The sequence below is a fragment of the Hermetia illucens genome, chromosome 4, assembly GCF_905115235.1.
Source record: "Hermetia illucens chromosome 4, iHerIll2.2.curated.20191125, whole genome shotgun sequence".
NCBI lineage: Eukaryota > Metazoa > Arthropoda > Insecta > Diptera > Stratiomyidae > Hermetia > Hermetia illucens.
In genome coordinates, this window is record NC_051852.1 from 95847481 (window position 1) to 95861796 (window position 14316).

Genomic DNA, 14316 nt, shown 5'->3' on the forward strand with positions numbered 1-14316 from the left:
TCACTGTAAGTATGATGTTTCAGTATTATTACATAATCTGATCAAAATATTATGGCTGATGCGCCAGCACTTATGTTCAGACCAATCTTGGCAAGTACCTCTCTCGCAACGTTTCCACGATCGGTGCAACCCCATAACGATCGCGGATATCCTCATTTCGGATGTGATCAAAACGTGTCACGCCACTAGTCCAACGTAACATCTTCGTCTCTATCACCGCAAGACGTCGTTCATTGTCTTTTATAGTTGGTCAACACTCAGAACCATAGAGAGCGACAGGACGGACGACATTGCGGTAAATTTTAGATTTGAGACATTCATTGATATATCGATCACAAAAAACACTAGTTGTGGAACGCCACTTCGTCCAGGTTGCGTTAATGTGTGAAGCAATTTCATAACGCAGTTCTGCATTGGCTGATAGCGTTGACCCGAGGTATTTAAATTGCTCAGTTCTGGGCAGATCACTGCCGCTGACAGTGATTGTACCTGTTTCATGGTGATCGGTCGTTAAAAATTGAGTTTTGTTTAAATTCAATCTGAGACCGTATTGCATGAGATGATCATTCCATTTTTGGACAAGTTGCTCCAGATCATTTTTGCTATTAGATGCTAGGAAAACATCATCTGCATAAAGCAGTGTCTAGGGCGCTGGACGTTAAATATCCCGTGTGATCGTGTCCATAACAAGAACAAAGAGGAGTGGTGAGAGGGCACTTCCTTGATGAACACCAACAGAGATACGAAGTGGTTTTGATACACCCGCCATACTTCGAGCTGGACTTTGGTGTTTATCCGGTAATCATACTGAGCATGCTAAATGGATTTAGAGTCGAAAACACTCGGCATGCCACTATCCAAGGCAACAATTTTATGGATGTTTCCAAACTGGAGTTTCAGTGAGCTATGAATAGCTTGAAGAAATGCAGAAGAAAAGAAGAAGATGGGGTGTGGAATTTCTGTTGCAAAAGTTCACAGTTGACATGGGGCGACCTACTCGTCGTTCTGGGAGAGTTGAATCCAGTGAATGACGTAGCAATTGTCGCCCCTCCTTAATGTATGACCCATCCACTGCCACTTCCGTCTTCCAACCACAGTGCGTACCAGTGACAAGTTTGTGCGTCGACCAACTTTTTCGTTTGAGACATTGTCAGGCCAGCGCACTCTGATAATAAGACAGAGACAAGTATCGGCAAGGACAATATCTATGGTAGAAAGAGAAGACGAAGCAGACCCTGCCTGAGATGGAGCGATGGCGTAGTTCACTACGCCAGACAGCTTTTAGGGATATCGAATTGGTGGACTTCGGGGAAAAACAGGGGTATCTGGAGTTTCTTATTAAGGCAGGCCTAGACCGGATACCGGTTGTTGCGTCGTTGGTGATGTTGATGATGAAGTACTGATGAAAGCTTGGAGCTTATGAGTAAGAGTGGGGTTCACTTTTCTTATGCTAATCCCATATAGCAATTCAGAAAGAACACCAACACAGAACAGTCTCAACTTGATCTTGATGCTGAAGTAACTGCATTACCAGATTGTAGACAGGGAAGTGAAAGCGGAGCTAGCACTGTTAATGCGTCGGGCAATATCCAGTTTGATCCCACGGTAGGCAGAAACCACGCTTGCTAAATATACAAATTGATCGAAGCCTTCGATGCTCTGCCCATGAATTTAGAAAGGGCGATTGTTATGCCCTGGATCCCGGATTCCCAAAATTTCCATACGAGTAGAAGCAGCAGATCTGCAGTAGCTGCAGGTCCAGCAATTAATAACTCTTCGGAAAGATTGCCAAGCCCAGCGGCTTTACTGCGTTTGATGACCGAAATGATTTCTCTTCTGCTTAAGGGAACAGTCCGTATCCGTATGTTACGGTGATTGGCCATTTCATTCACTAGAGGGGGAACCTCACCATGTCAAATGGTTCAAAACCACGGTGAAGTGTTCTTTCACCTCTTCAATTGTTCATCATCGTGGATGAAAAGTCGACCGTTAGCGTTCTTTATTGGACCATCGAAAAATTTGCGACCAAATGCATTCGGTCAGGAAGGACAGTTAACTAGAAGCCAAAGAAATCTATTTAGTTGCTATATCGATTATGCCAAAGCTTTTGATAGCGCCCCGCATACCTGGTTACTCGATATCCTACCATACTGATGCCAAATTAAGCTAATAGTTTTCGGTGACAGTCATGGAAGTGTAGCATACCAGTTTTTCAGTACGTGCATCTGAGGGTACCAAGACCGGAGCCCACCACCGTACGGAGAGGTATCTCCAAGGGGTATTCATTGAGTCACACATGCTGCTGCATAATACTAAAGGACATAGTTTTGCAATAAAAATGGCCTACGTACTAAGTTCCAGCTTAGACACTTGATATACTTAGATAACATCAAGTTGTAATCTGGTAGTAATTGTCGTCTTAGAAGTTTGCTGCGTATAGTAGATATGTTCTATCGTGTTATTAGGATGGAATTCTGTCCAGGCATGTATCGAACATAAGCCATCCGCAAGATATATCATTAGGAACTTCCACATCCAAACATTCCCGAGATTCTGTAAACAGCTTGCGCTCGAGTTGGTGATTTGAAGAACACTGATTGCTGTCCGAATTCTTACGAACTGTGGTGATGATTCTGGTGCTGAGATTGAGTCTTTCGGGGAAGAGCAAATAAACATATTAAATATGTTCGCTATTCCCTCACTTGCACTCACATCTATGAAACTTCGAACACAACGTCGTGTGTTACACTAACTCATCTGGTATGCTCCGTGGCAACACCTAGTACCAGACGGACTGGTATGCAGGGCTAAACTGCTCTACCACGATCCGAAAAGTAAAGTTCGGCTTCATATTATCTTTGTTCTTGTTATGGACACTGTCATACATAGTAAAGGTAATCTCGAGGAAAGATGTTGAAAAACGGAGTGGTCGTCTCATGCAACACGGTCTCAGGTTGAATTTTAATAAAACGATTTTTTTGATCAAACGCTCCCCCATGAAACAGGCAGAACCACTGTGAGTGGCAGTGAACTACTCAGAATGAAACGATTTAAATATCTCGGATCAATGCTGTTAGCCATGGTGAACTGTGTTATGAAATTGCTTTACGTATTAGTGCAACCTGAATGAAGTTGCGTTCCACAACTGGCGTTCTTTGTAATCGACGTATCAACGAACTTCTCAAATCCAAAGTTTGCCTCATTGTCGTCCACCCTTCCGACCTCTATGGGTCTGGGTGTTGGTCGACTATAAAAGACAATGAACAGCGTCTCGCGATAGTGGCGGCGAAGATGTTGCGTTGGACTGGTGGCGTGACGCCTTGATCACATCCGAAATGAGGATATCCAATCATGGAAAAATTGCAAGAGAAGTGTCTTTGATAGTGTCGTCACGTAATTCGTGCTGTTCGCTTCTGAACAAGCCAAACGCTGAAGAAGAAGGTGATAAGCCGACTGCAGCGCGAGAGCAAAAGCCAAGCACAAATCCGAGGTAACGAGGTTGTTACATACTCCACCGAACTCATCAAACAATACCAATAGGCAAATATTGTTGCCAATGTAACATTTGTCGTGTTGCTGTTAGACGATCTTTAAATATCGAAGCCAGTAGGAACGGTGTGTTAAAATTCAGTAGTACTATCAAAGTCATAGTAGATGAAAATTGTCTTTTTTCTGAGAATTCACTGCCCCCAAGCCATCACAGGTATCACATTAAAGTACATAGTCTGATCTACACTTTATCCAAGGATCATTGCATGACGAAAGTATTCTTACTACCAATGTAAATTATTAGACGTTTTCACTAAAAGCCCACTCAGGCGATGTAACTATTATCAACTACGTGCTCTATGATATAACATAACATTACATGATATTATATTACGATTGCAATTACTGAAAACGCGTAATTAGCTGGAGTCTATGTGATACAAAACCTTATTAAAATCGATTCAACCACACCCGATTCTGTCACGCCCGATTTACTCGGCAACGGCTAAATCAGTTGTCGTGAAACTTAGTGAGAAGGTGTGGTCTGTGAACCCCTTTACATATGACAGGTGACGCCATTTTATGCGGAGTTTGAGTTTTTTTCACAGGTCATGCGGAGTATCAAATTAAAGTACTTTTCGAAACTGATTCTAACATTGGCTAAAAATGTGTGCCCAAAAAAAATGAAAAAATCTGAAAAAAATTGCATCAAAGCAATCTATTATATATGAAATCTAGGCCTCAAAATACATCCCATTCCGATATCTGTTCAAATAAAGTCAATAATAGCGTATTACTATATTTTAGAAATTTACAAAAAAAAATCCTTAGTGTCATCCTAGAAGTACCAGATTTGACGTTGGTATAGTGGATAATATAAGGCATTACTTTGATAAGTTTGAATGGAATTCAATTTTTATTAACAAACTTATTGGCGTTGAAACTTTTGCATTTCACGAAAATTTATTGCACTCTAAGTAAGTGTATGATGCATCAGTGAAGTTATATGAACGGCGGGGTCCATGGGGTCATTTTAGTTTTCCTTTTTTAACTTTTTTTGGTTATTTGTATATTAGGATCAATTAATCGAGATCGAGGCAGACATGAGTATGTGCTTATTAAGTTTATGGGTAGCATCCGGATAGCTGAGTGGTTAGAGCACAAGGCTATCGTACGTAAGGTCGCGGTTCAAATCTCACTGGTGGCAGTGCGATTTGTATCGTGATTTGACGTCGGATACCAGTCGACTCAGCTACCTGAGTCAAATCAGGGTAATAATCTCGGGTGAGCGCAATGCTGACCACATTACCTCCTACAGTATACTGTAGTGTACCGTTTCGGTTCTGAATGAAGTGCTCTAACACACTTCAAGGCCCTGATCCAATATGAATTGTTGCGCCAACGATTATTATTATTATCCAATAGGATAGACATGTTAGTACGAAAGTACCAGTGGTATTTAGTTTAAGTACATATTTGTATGCTTTTGCGCACAGGGTAAAGGGGAAATACAAGAAGATGTGTCGGATCATTTGAGTAGACAACGTTTGTTTATTTAGGATTTGCAAAATATTGTTTTTGATATGTATGTATATTTTTAGTTTAGCAATTAATGAAGGAATATTTTGCATTTTTAGTTATGTACGAATAGAAAACCATACACAGGGAGTTTCTCACATAAAGTGAACACAAAACTTTTTATTTGAAGCACCCAGCTTCAAGCAAATGAAAGCGCAAAATATCTTCTAAGGGAAGTGATCGCTTTCCAGTTTCCGATTTGGTTTCAATTTTGATTCGATACGCACAAACATTGTTCATATTCTCTCGATTTGTGCACTAGAAAACATATCTAGAAATATAATACATAATGAAAGAGATTAACAACTATGATTTGCAAAACGAAATTGGGAAAATCTAGTAGAGCTGAAGGCATTAAACTGATTTCGTTGTCATAGACGCAAATCAAGGATCGATAACTCAAAAGGAATACAATTGAACTGAATATGCATTTCGAAATTTTCGTAGTTCATTGAACTAAGTTTACTTATTCTCAGGCAGTCCGTACCGCTCTTTGAAATTGGAGCCATACCTGATTCGTGAAGCCTCCACTAACCTCAATTTTTCAAATTCAAGTGGTTAACCGAACAATTAGTTCAACGACATTTATTTAAAGCTTCGGAGACATGATCAGCGGATTCGCAGTTTAAAAAATTTAAAATTGGACTCTCATATTTCTTATAGAGGACCGCATAGGAATAGAATCAAGTGCGGCTTAATATGGTGTAATAAGATACCATATGGTCGAATAATTAGGCAAAATGTACATTTCCTCTTGCAATAAAAGCGTCAAATTTGGTTTGCCAAACTCAGCAACAATGGAATATTCATTTCCGATACTCGGAAGCTTCCGTTTGCCTTTCAGATTTGTTGCGTCACGAATCTTCAAGAAAGACTAATAAATGTTGGTGCCTGATTAGAATATGCGCGAGCTGGAGTAGACCGAAATATCAGGTGAGAATATCAGGTGCCTGTTGAAAATTGCTCCGTTCATTTGCCCTGTCTCGCCACCTTTCACATACGGAATAAATATGTAAATTTTATGAAATCTAAACTGAATCGCGAAAACACCTTTCGCTCCAGTCCGTCGACAGTTGTACGTGCTGGGAACACGTTATTGACTTACCTGGGAGAATACGTAACGAACATGACCAGTATAGTGGATATGTGCAGAGAATATGTGGTCTCCGTACTTGTTGGTACGTTTGGTGGCCAATTTATGGTCCATGTTGTTGTTACGTAATGTCACAATTTCTGCATACCTTGTAAGTGTATAAGATAAATTCCTTGAGCTGAGATAGAAAATTGGATGTGTACAGTGTGCGGATGGTCAAATGATACACTGTGTTTTGCGTGATTCTACATTTCATTCTGCTTAAATGGACCGATGCAGATCCTTCCAGAACTACTAGGAATCTTCTTGTTTCAGCCTTTGCCCTCCGGCGTAGCAGGATCGGCTCCCTGGTTGGCACCACTCCTGACTCTAAGCTTGGTCTGGATAGACTGAATTAGTAAAAACAGAAATGCCTTTCTGAAATATGAAAATATTTGCATCCTTAAAAGTTCCCTCTTGGGGATCTCATATCGACCCACGTCTGCGCCGATTCCTTCAAATTTTATTTGGAATGAGTGAAAACTAGTACGGTCGACTGTACTATGGTAAACTGTTCAAGATTCAAGCCCAATCGCCTCAAGGGATTGTCATATAAAAGTGCAGGTTGGAACTGCGCAAAAAATGCATTGATCTGCAGCTCATGCGAGCTTTTTGTTTGCACTCAACGTTCGCCGACAAGACAGGTTGCAGTACTTTGACGTGATCGCCTCAATTTACTGCGTTCGGCTTTCACTTTAAAGGTCAGAAGACGATTTTATGCAAAAGAAAATTAACCATCATTATCCATAAATGATGATTCTACAATTCATAAGTTTATTATCCATAAAATGGTCATTTATGAGCTAAGTCTTGATATAAAAGGTTATTTATAGTCCCGTGTAAAAGTACGTGATTTGAGTTCAGTTTAGTCGTGGTATGGGAGATGTTAAGTTGTAATTACCGAAATGAAAAATATTTGGAGCATTTCTTTTTAAGATACTATGTGAAATTACAAGCATTAAATTATATAGAAAATGCACTACGGGCTCTATGCTTTACAGCCAAGCTCCGACAGATGGTTTTTACTTTGAAGTTTTCTATACATCAAATCTGCATTTGCCCAACTTTTCTTGGCAGGTGAATTAATGTTTGGCCTAGGACAAGTAGTATTACTACAAGTTATTTTAAGAGACTAATGCTAGGAGCCAAAGGGTAGTATACGTTCTAAGGCGAGAATCTGAATTGTTACCCCCAATGGGATAGAACCTGCGAAACACATGCACAATCAAAACCTCTGCTACGAAGCCTTATCCCCACCCCCACGTGATGATAAATTATCTGTCACGAAGCCACGGAAGGGACCTCGGGTTTGGTTAACTTTACAATGCACGTTTCCTCATGGAATATGTACCCAATGCAAAGATATTCTTTGATGCTAATCACCTAGTAGATAGCCTTTTTCAATATGAAGCGTTGTAAGAAATACGCCAGACAAAAATAGATTTTTTTGGGGAAGAAAGGTTACATATATTCAATGACTATTCAGTCATGGGTGCTCGGAGTAGCTTTATTTGGCCAATAAAAACGGCGTTACATCCGCTATTATTGGTTTCAAAAATTGGTTGGTATGGTGGTCTGGATTTGAATGACAACACACCAGGAACCCTCTAAGGTGAAAGTAAACACTAAAGCGAGCCATAATATAGTCCTCCATAACACCAACCAGGAAGATACGGAAACCGCAATAACAATAGCTACCAGAAGCCCTGGGGATGAGCAGAACGAAAGAATGCTGCATATCGAGCAATACTGCCATGCCAAAAAATAGGGACGACTTCATAGACAGGAAGCTAAGGAAAACCAACAAATATGTGAACTTAAAAATAGAGCGATAGACACCAAGGTTCTGTACAATAACTCAGGGGAAGATGGGAAAAGAATTCAAGGAAAGCACTAAAATTATTGATTAGATTGTAACGCTTAAGTGACCCGCCCACCGTAACCTATTGAGCCGGATTTTATCCACAACCTAACTCGGTCATGGTATCGCTCATAGATTTCGTCGTTATGTAGGCTACGGAATCGTCCATCCTCATGTAGGGGACCAAAAATTCTTCAGAGGATTCTTCTCTCGAACGTGGCCAAAAGTTCGCAATTCTTTTTGCTAAGAACCCAAGTCTCCGAGGAATACATTATTGGCAAGATCATTGTCTGAGTGTAATTATGCGGTGTTTCCAACGATTAATGCGGTGTTTCCAACGATTAATAAGTTGTCAGCACTGATGAAGGGAATAAGTGGTTCCCGAAATATCGGAATTTGCAAGAATAAGCATCCACACCAACGAAAAAGAAACAACAAGTTTTTATTATTTCAGATATTTAAAATCATTGCCTTATACAGTAAGAGCCTTGACCCTATGGTGAGACGTTTCGAGTGAATGAGTTTTGTAAGCTAAAATAGGCTCTGTTGGCTGACAACATCCATGCGCGGATTTCATCATCGTAGCTGTTATCGATTGCGATTTTCGACTCTTGATAGAAGAAATGATCAACGGTCTCAAAGCTGTATTCTCCTATCTATATTATTCCCGTTTGACCAGTGCGGTTTGATGTTGTTGATTGGTTGGTTTTCGGTGCTGACGCTGTCACCATATATTTTGTCTTGCCTTCATTGATGTGCAGCCCAAGATCTCGCGCCGCCTGCTCGATCTGATTGAAGGCAGTTTGAACATCTCGGGTCGTTCTTCCCATGATGTCGATATCGTCAGCATATGCCAGTAGTTGGGTGGACTTAAAGAGGATCGTACCTCTTGCATTTACCTCAGAATCACAGATCACTTTCTCCAGGGCCAGGTTAAAGAGGACGCATGATAGGGCATCCCCTTGTCGTAGACCGTTGTTGATGTCGAATAGTCTTGCAGGTCACAGCCAACCCTATTCTCGCAAATGGGTGGAGCAATAAAACGGTTAAGAAAAGGAGTTCCCTAGAAAACCAACAGAAAAAAGGAGAAAATAAGGATAAGGTAGTATGTTTTACGTAGACATACTGAAAAGATGAAGCCTGACCCCGATCTTAAAGACTTGCGTGGAACTCAAAACCAAAGGCTTCCACAGTCAAGTTAAAATTCTACTTGCTGAGAGAACTCCGGTGTGTACTCAAAAGTATCAAGTCGCTACAAAATGCAAGGACCTAAAAGAGATTGCTTCTAAGGCAGTAACCTGCACTGCCTTAGCAGAACATTTTCAGCTGCACGACTTTCAGGAGACATCCACTATAAGCCTCAGAAATACATAAGTATAGAGGCACATACACGGCTGGTGGACGTTTAAAAAATCCTGGATGGGTGAGCTGGCGCCTTAGAGAACAGACTTTGTTTAAGGAGATGCTTCAAGGGTGTTTTATATGGACTTCACTGATGCCAAGATTCAAATCAACCTCAATCAGTGTAAAGTGACTCTTGCAGATCACCACAGATCACGAAATCGAGATACAAATGGCTATTAAGTACGATCTAATAGGTGGAGCGACTTTGTAAACATGGGTGTGTTGAAGCAACCTTCAACTAGATTCTTACAGGCAAAAAAGAACACATATACTTTCATAGTTGTCAGGTTAATAGATACCAGAACAGAGGCTAAGGTGATATGGACCTGACTTTTGTTAGTCCTCTACTAACTCGCAACATGTCCTGGAGTATCTATGAACATTACACACATAGCGAACACCAGACAATCGTCTTCGACCTGAAGAAGAAGCCCGATGGTTCGGGACCTTCACGTCCATGAATGAGGCACATCATGCTGGTGTACAAAGGCAAATGACGAGCAAACATTTATGAAAGGACCTATACCAGATACATCCTTAAATAGGGCTTTTCATATCATAGAGTACATCCAAGACCAGTACCAAGACATAATTGCTGGTGAAATAGTAAATTGTCTGGTCTTCCGTTGGTATGTCATCGGGCTAGATGAGTGGCCCAGAGAGCAATGGGTGGGATTGACCAGAATATGAAGCAACATGCAGCGCCTACAAGGAACTCGGGAGAAACCTCAAGCTAGTTATAAAACGAAGCAAGAAACTGCTTTAACCGACTCCTCACAGAGGTGGATAAAAATCCAGTGAAACACGCCTATAGGATTATAATGGAAAGATTGAAAAGTCAGGCAGTTTTGCGAATTACTTGTCCCAATCTCCTGCTGAGAACGGCAGCAGCCCCTAAAGACTTTTAAATGTGGTTGTAGTAACTGTGGTAATGAAAACCAAAGAAGTATTGCTAATTTACAGTAGATAGAGATAACAAAGCACCGGGCCTAAACAAAACCTTGCGGCCAGACAAATTTGTGGAATTGCTTATATTTATAATGGTTGGTGAATAAAATCTTTACTAAGGTATGGAAACGCTAAGGGCTAGTGTTGTTACCCAAAGCTGAGAAGCCCGCATATGAACCATCCTAAAAACTGTCAAGCACGGAGGAAGAAGAATTAGGGCCTGGAAATGTGGCGTCCATAAAATGGTTGAATGTCGGATCAACAGTGAAATGTATATGAATGTTTCGGAAACTGAATAGTACTAAATTTTAACAAGATTACGCGTCTTATCACAAATCAGAATAGATTGTCCTGTTAGACTGGCTGCCCCAGTGCAAGATCCGAAGCCTATCGGACACATTTGGAGTATTCTACAGCATAAAATAAGGAAGTATAGCATTACATCTTAAACAATGCGTAAAAATAGTTTAATCTAAGAATGGAACGTCACATGCGGGGAGCAATGTGCGACGCTGATGTAATGTATAACGCAAATGTAGCTGCTGCAGTAAAGGCCAGAGCTGAACCAACAAACTATTAATAATAATGCTTGCACCGTAAGCACTAATCTAACTGGAGCTGGAAAAACCCATTGGAGGAACCAGAACTACAGAGCTGACAAAAGGGAAAAAAGAAGTACAACGAGAGACAACTCGCCACGTCAATGGAAAATCGTCTACCGAAAACCAAGCCGGATGCGAATGGTGGACCATTAAAGGAAAAGGCGGGGAAATACCAGCTCTGTTCATTAAACCTACGGAGGGCAACACCCTTGCGAAAGTTCTCAACGAAATTCGCTATAAGATCAATCCCGAATACAATGAACCAAAAGTGGATCCCACACGGAAAAAGTAGGGTCACTGATTGTTGTTGATTTAAGTCCGAAAACAACCAATAAAGGTAGATTCTGCGAGATGGCCAAAGGGCTGCTGAGTAAAAAGTGTCTGGTTCCTTGTCTAGAGCTTATGCATTCTTTAAAAATTCAAGGTCTTCATTGGGTCCAGAAAGGTATCTCTTCCGTAAACTCCTGAGGCTAAAAACTCGCTGTTGTGTAAGTCGAATAGTATATAGCGTAGGAATCTGACAGGATGTTGGCATGTCGCAGATATGGTCGGATAGATCGCACTTGCAACGAAAAGGGGAGTTACGATCTCTGAAAGGATCGAGGCGCGTATGGTGAGAATGTTACACACACAACGGGGTCGGGGCAGTGTCCAGCCTTCAGGATGGAATCGAAAGGGACTAAAACTTAGTAGCGGTGCACAGCCACCGGTTCATAAAAGCGGGAGATTTCGAGTTTCCGCCTAAGGCTAAGGGGATGCCTTTGTCTGGATAGGTTGAACACAAATAACGTTTTTTAACGTCCATCTAACACTGAATGGGACGATATCAGATTTTCGACAGGCTTGATGTTTTGGGGGATGTTGCCTTCAGTACGGAGGAGCGGATCCTATTTGGGAGTGGCTTTAATGTCAAAATACTTGAATGACGCATGCCTCATCCAAAATTTAGAAGAGAGCGGGTCGTGGAAATGGCAGCGAGAGCGGAGCTCATAGTTTAAATACCGGTCTTGCGCCAACATTTTGGCCCAGGCTGCAAAGGAGGCATTCTCGCGGCGGAATAACTGGTTACGTCGATAGACGGATAGGAAAATAGGAAATTCTGGATAACTTCTCTCGGTGCGCCACCCCAACGCTTTTCCTACCCTTTGAAAGTCACAAGGTGCACATCGGAAAATTCTTCGAACTTTTTGGAATAGGCAGAGTTTCACTGGAAGTCATTTCGGGGGTGTTTCAGTTATTCAGTTATGAACCTGATAGGAAGTTTAAATATCTTGTAGAACACCCTAGCATGACAAGCTTTCTACGTGGCGGACGGCAGAAATTGATGACCAGCAGGTGGAGATCATAAGCTCCGAAGTCTACACGACATGATAACCAAAGCAAATCGCGCTGCTGGTAGGAGTTAGCCAAAAAGATGAATGCAGGAATTCCGGGAAGGCTCGGTTATAAAACTTCACTTAATGCATCAGATTACGCAAGTTGATAACAAAAGCGTGAAAAACATTATGAATCGTTCATATTTCGCTATGAAAGAACTAGAAAAGAGAGCCCTTTTTACGAAAAATAAGAAGCTACCAGAACCGGACGAGCGAGCGCAATGCTGACCACATTGCCTCCTAGTGTACCGTTACGGTCTTGAATGAAGTGCTCTAACACACTTGAAGGCCCTGATCCAACATGGATTGTTGCGCCAACGATTATTATTATTATTAAAGGGGGCATTTTTTTCCTTGTGGCTGGAGGGTAGTGAAGCTCGCGCTGATCAGCAAAATACTGACCACTCTGAGTACAGAGTCGGACTCAAAAAGTCAATCAGGAATAAACTTGCCAAAGCGATACATGTTGCTGGGGACTTATCCACAGGACACTTCCGTTTTCGAGCAGGAGATGCAGGTGGTTGCTGTCCTGAAGGTTTTTTTCAGGCATCTATCTCTACGGGTAGTGTACCTCGTAAAGCTGAATATCGGGACACCGATAATTTCGTAAGATGGCAGGTATTCTGTACACACTAGAAAGTTTATACCATGTACCGGGCTACCTCTTGCAGATATTTAAAGAATATCTGAGAAACCGCTCTCTGCTCTATGAGACGCGGGAGGACTGGAAGAGGAAAGAGATTACATCGGGGATAACACAGAGATTAGACATATCAGAAATTTCGCGCCTGGTCGGTTATGCAGATGATGTTGCGGCACTTGTTGTTGAACGCACTGTTGAACAGGTGCAAAGCAGATTGGTATATTAACTGCCATCGTTAAAAGGGAACGCAATACTATCTACAAGCAATACTATCTCGCGCAAAACGGAAATGTGCACTGGATGATTGGCAACTCTCTTTGTAAAACGAGTCAAAGGGGAGTTGAATTGCGTGGCTCATAGGCAGTTTAGATTCATGGTTGAATTGAAAGCATGGCGTAATTGATTTCCTTACACATCTTCTAAGCGACCATGGAGGTTTCACCTCTACCTGCACAAGATTGGGAAGCCACCGTCCTCTGTGTGCTTTGCAATGGAGTGTTGCGTGACACATCCCACTTTTTGTGGGAAGTAGGATGAGAGCTCTCCCCGGATAACATTGTCCGAAAGATGCGAAAGTGTCATCACAGGTGGAACTGTGTGCCCATTAAATTCGGGTTCTCTTTCTTGCGAAGCTGATTGAATTCGACCGGTGGAGGGATCGGATTGTAGGGGATGTTTTGAACTTAAAATTTTCTTCCTCTTTTCCCCTCCCCTTGTTCCAATATATTCCCCTGTTTCGAAGGCTATCTAAAGCGGAAGGGTGAAGGAGCCCGAAATTTTGTATAAAATGATTCGAAGCGAGTTCTCTGGTGACGAGAGGTGTGTAGTTCGTAGTTCGATGGCTTATCGTTGCAAGAGTCCAACATTCAAAGGACACTTTACTCACCAAAAAAAAGTTAAACCATGATTTCTTCGGTGCGGACTTGATGGTATATATTATACTTCCATTTCATTTCTATATTTAAGAGAGTTCGCAGACAGACATTGTCACATTTTTTTTAACAATAAAATACTAGAACTGGCATTTAACAAGGTCAATTGGTTGTGAGGAAACCCATAATTCATACCTGAGAACAAAAAGTAGCTGACCAATGTGTGGGTAACTGCTCCCAATGTTTACCTAAATAGCTACGAATCTACTTCATTAATAAGCCGCCGTTTCAGCCGAATCAGGAAATTGTTAGCGCTGTACAAATAAATCATCAAGTATTCAGTATCTTGAAATCAGCATACGTTAAAAAAGCAGTTTTAAGATCATACAAGAAGTTTTGAAGTTAATTCGA

The 14316-nt window shown here is 41.4% G+C and overlaps 1 protein-coding gene across 1 annotated transcript in view; it reads right to left on the reverse strand.

Annotated features, from left to right (window-relative positions):
* LOC119654295 (trichohyalin) overlaps nt 1-14316 on the reverse strand; it is a 214869-nt gene that overhangs the window by 26456 nt on the left and 174097 nt on the right. The window lies entirely within an intron of this gene.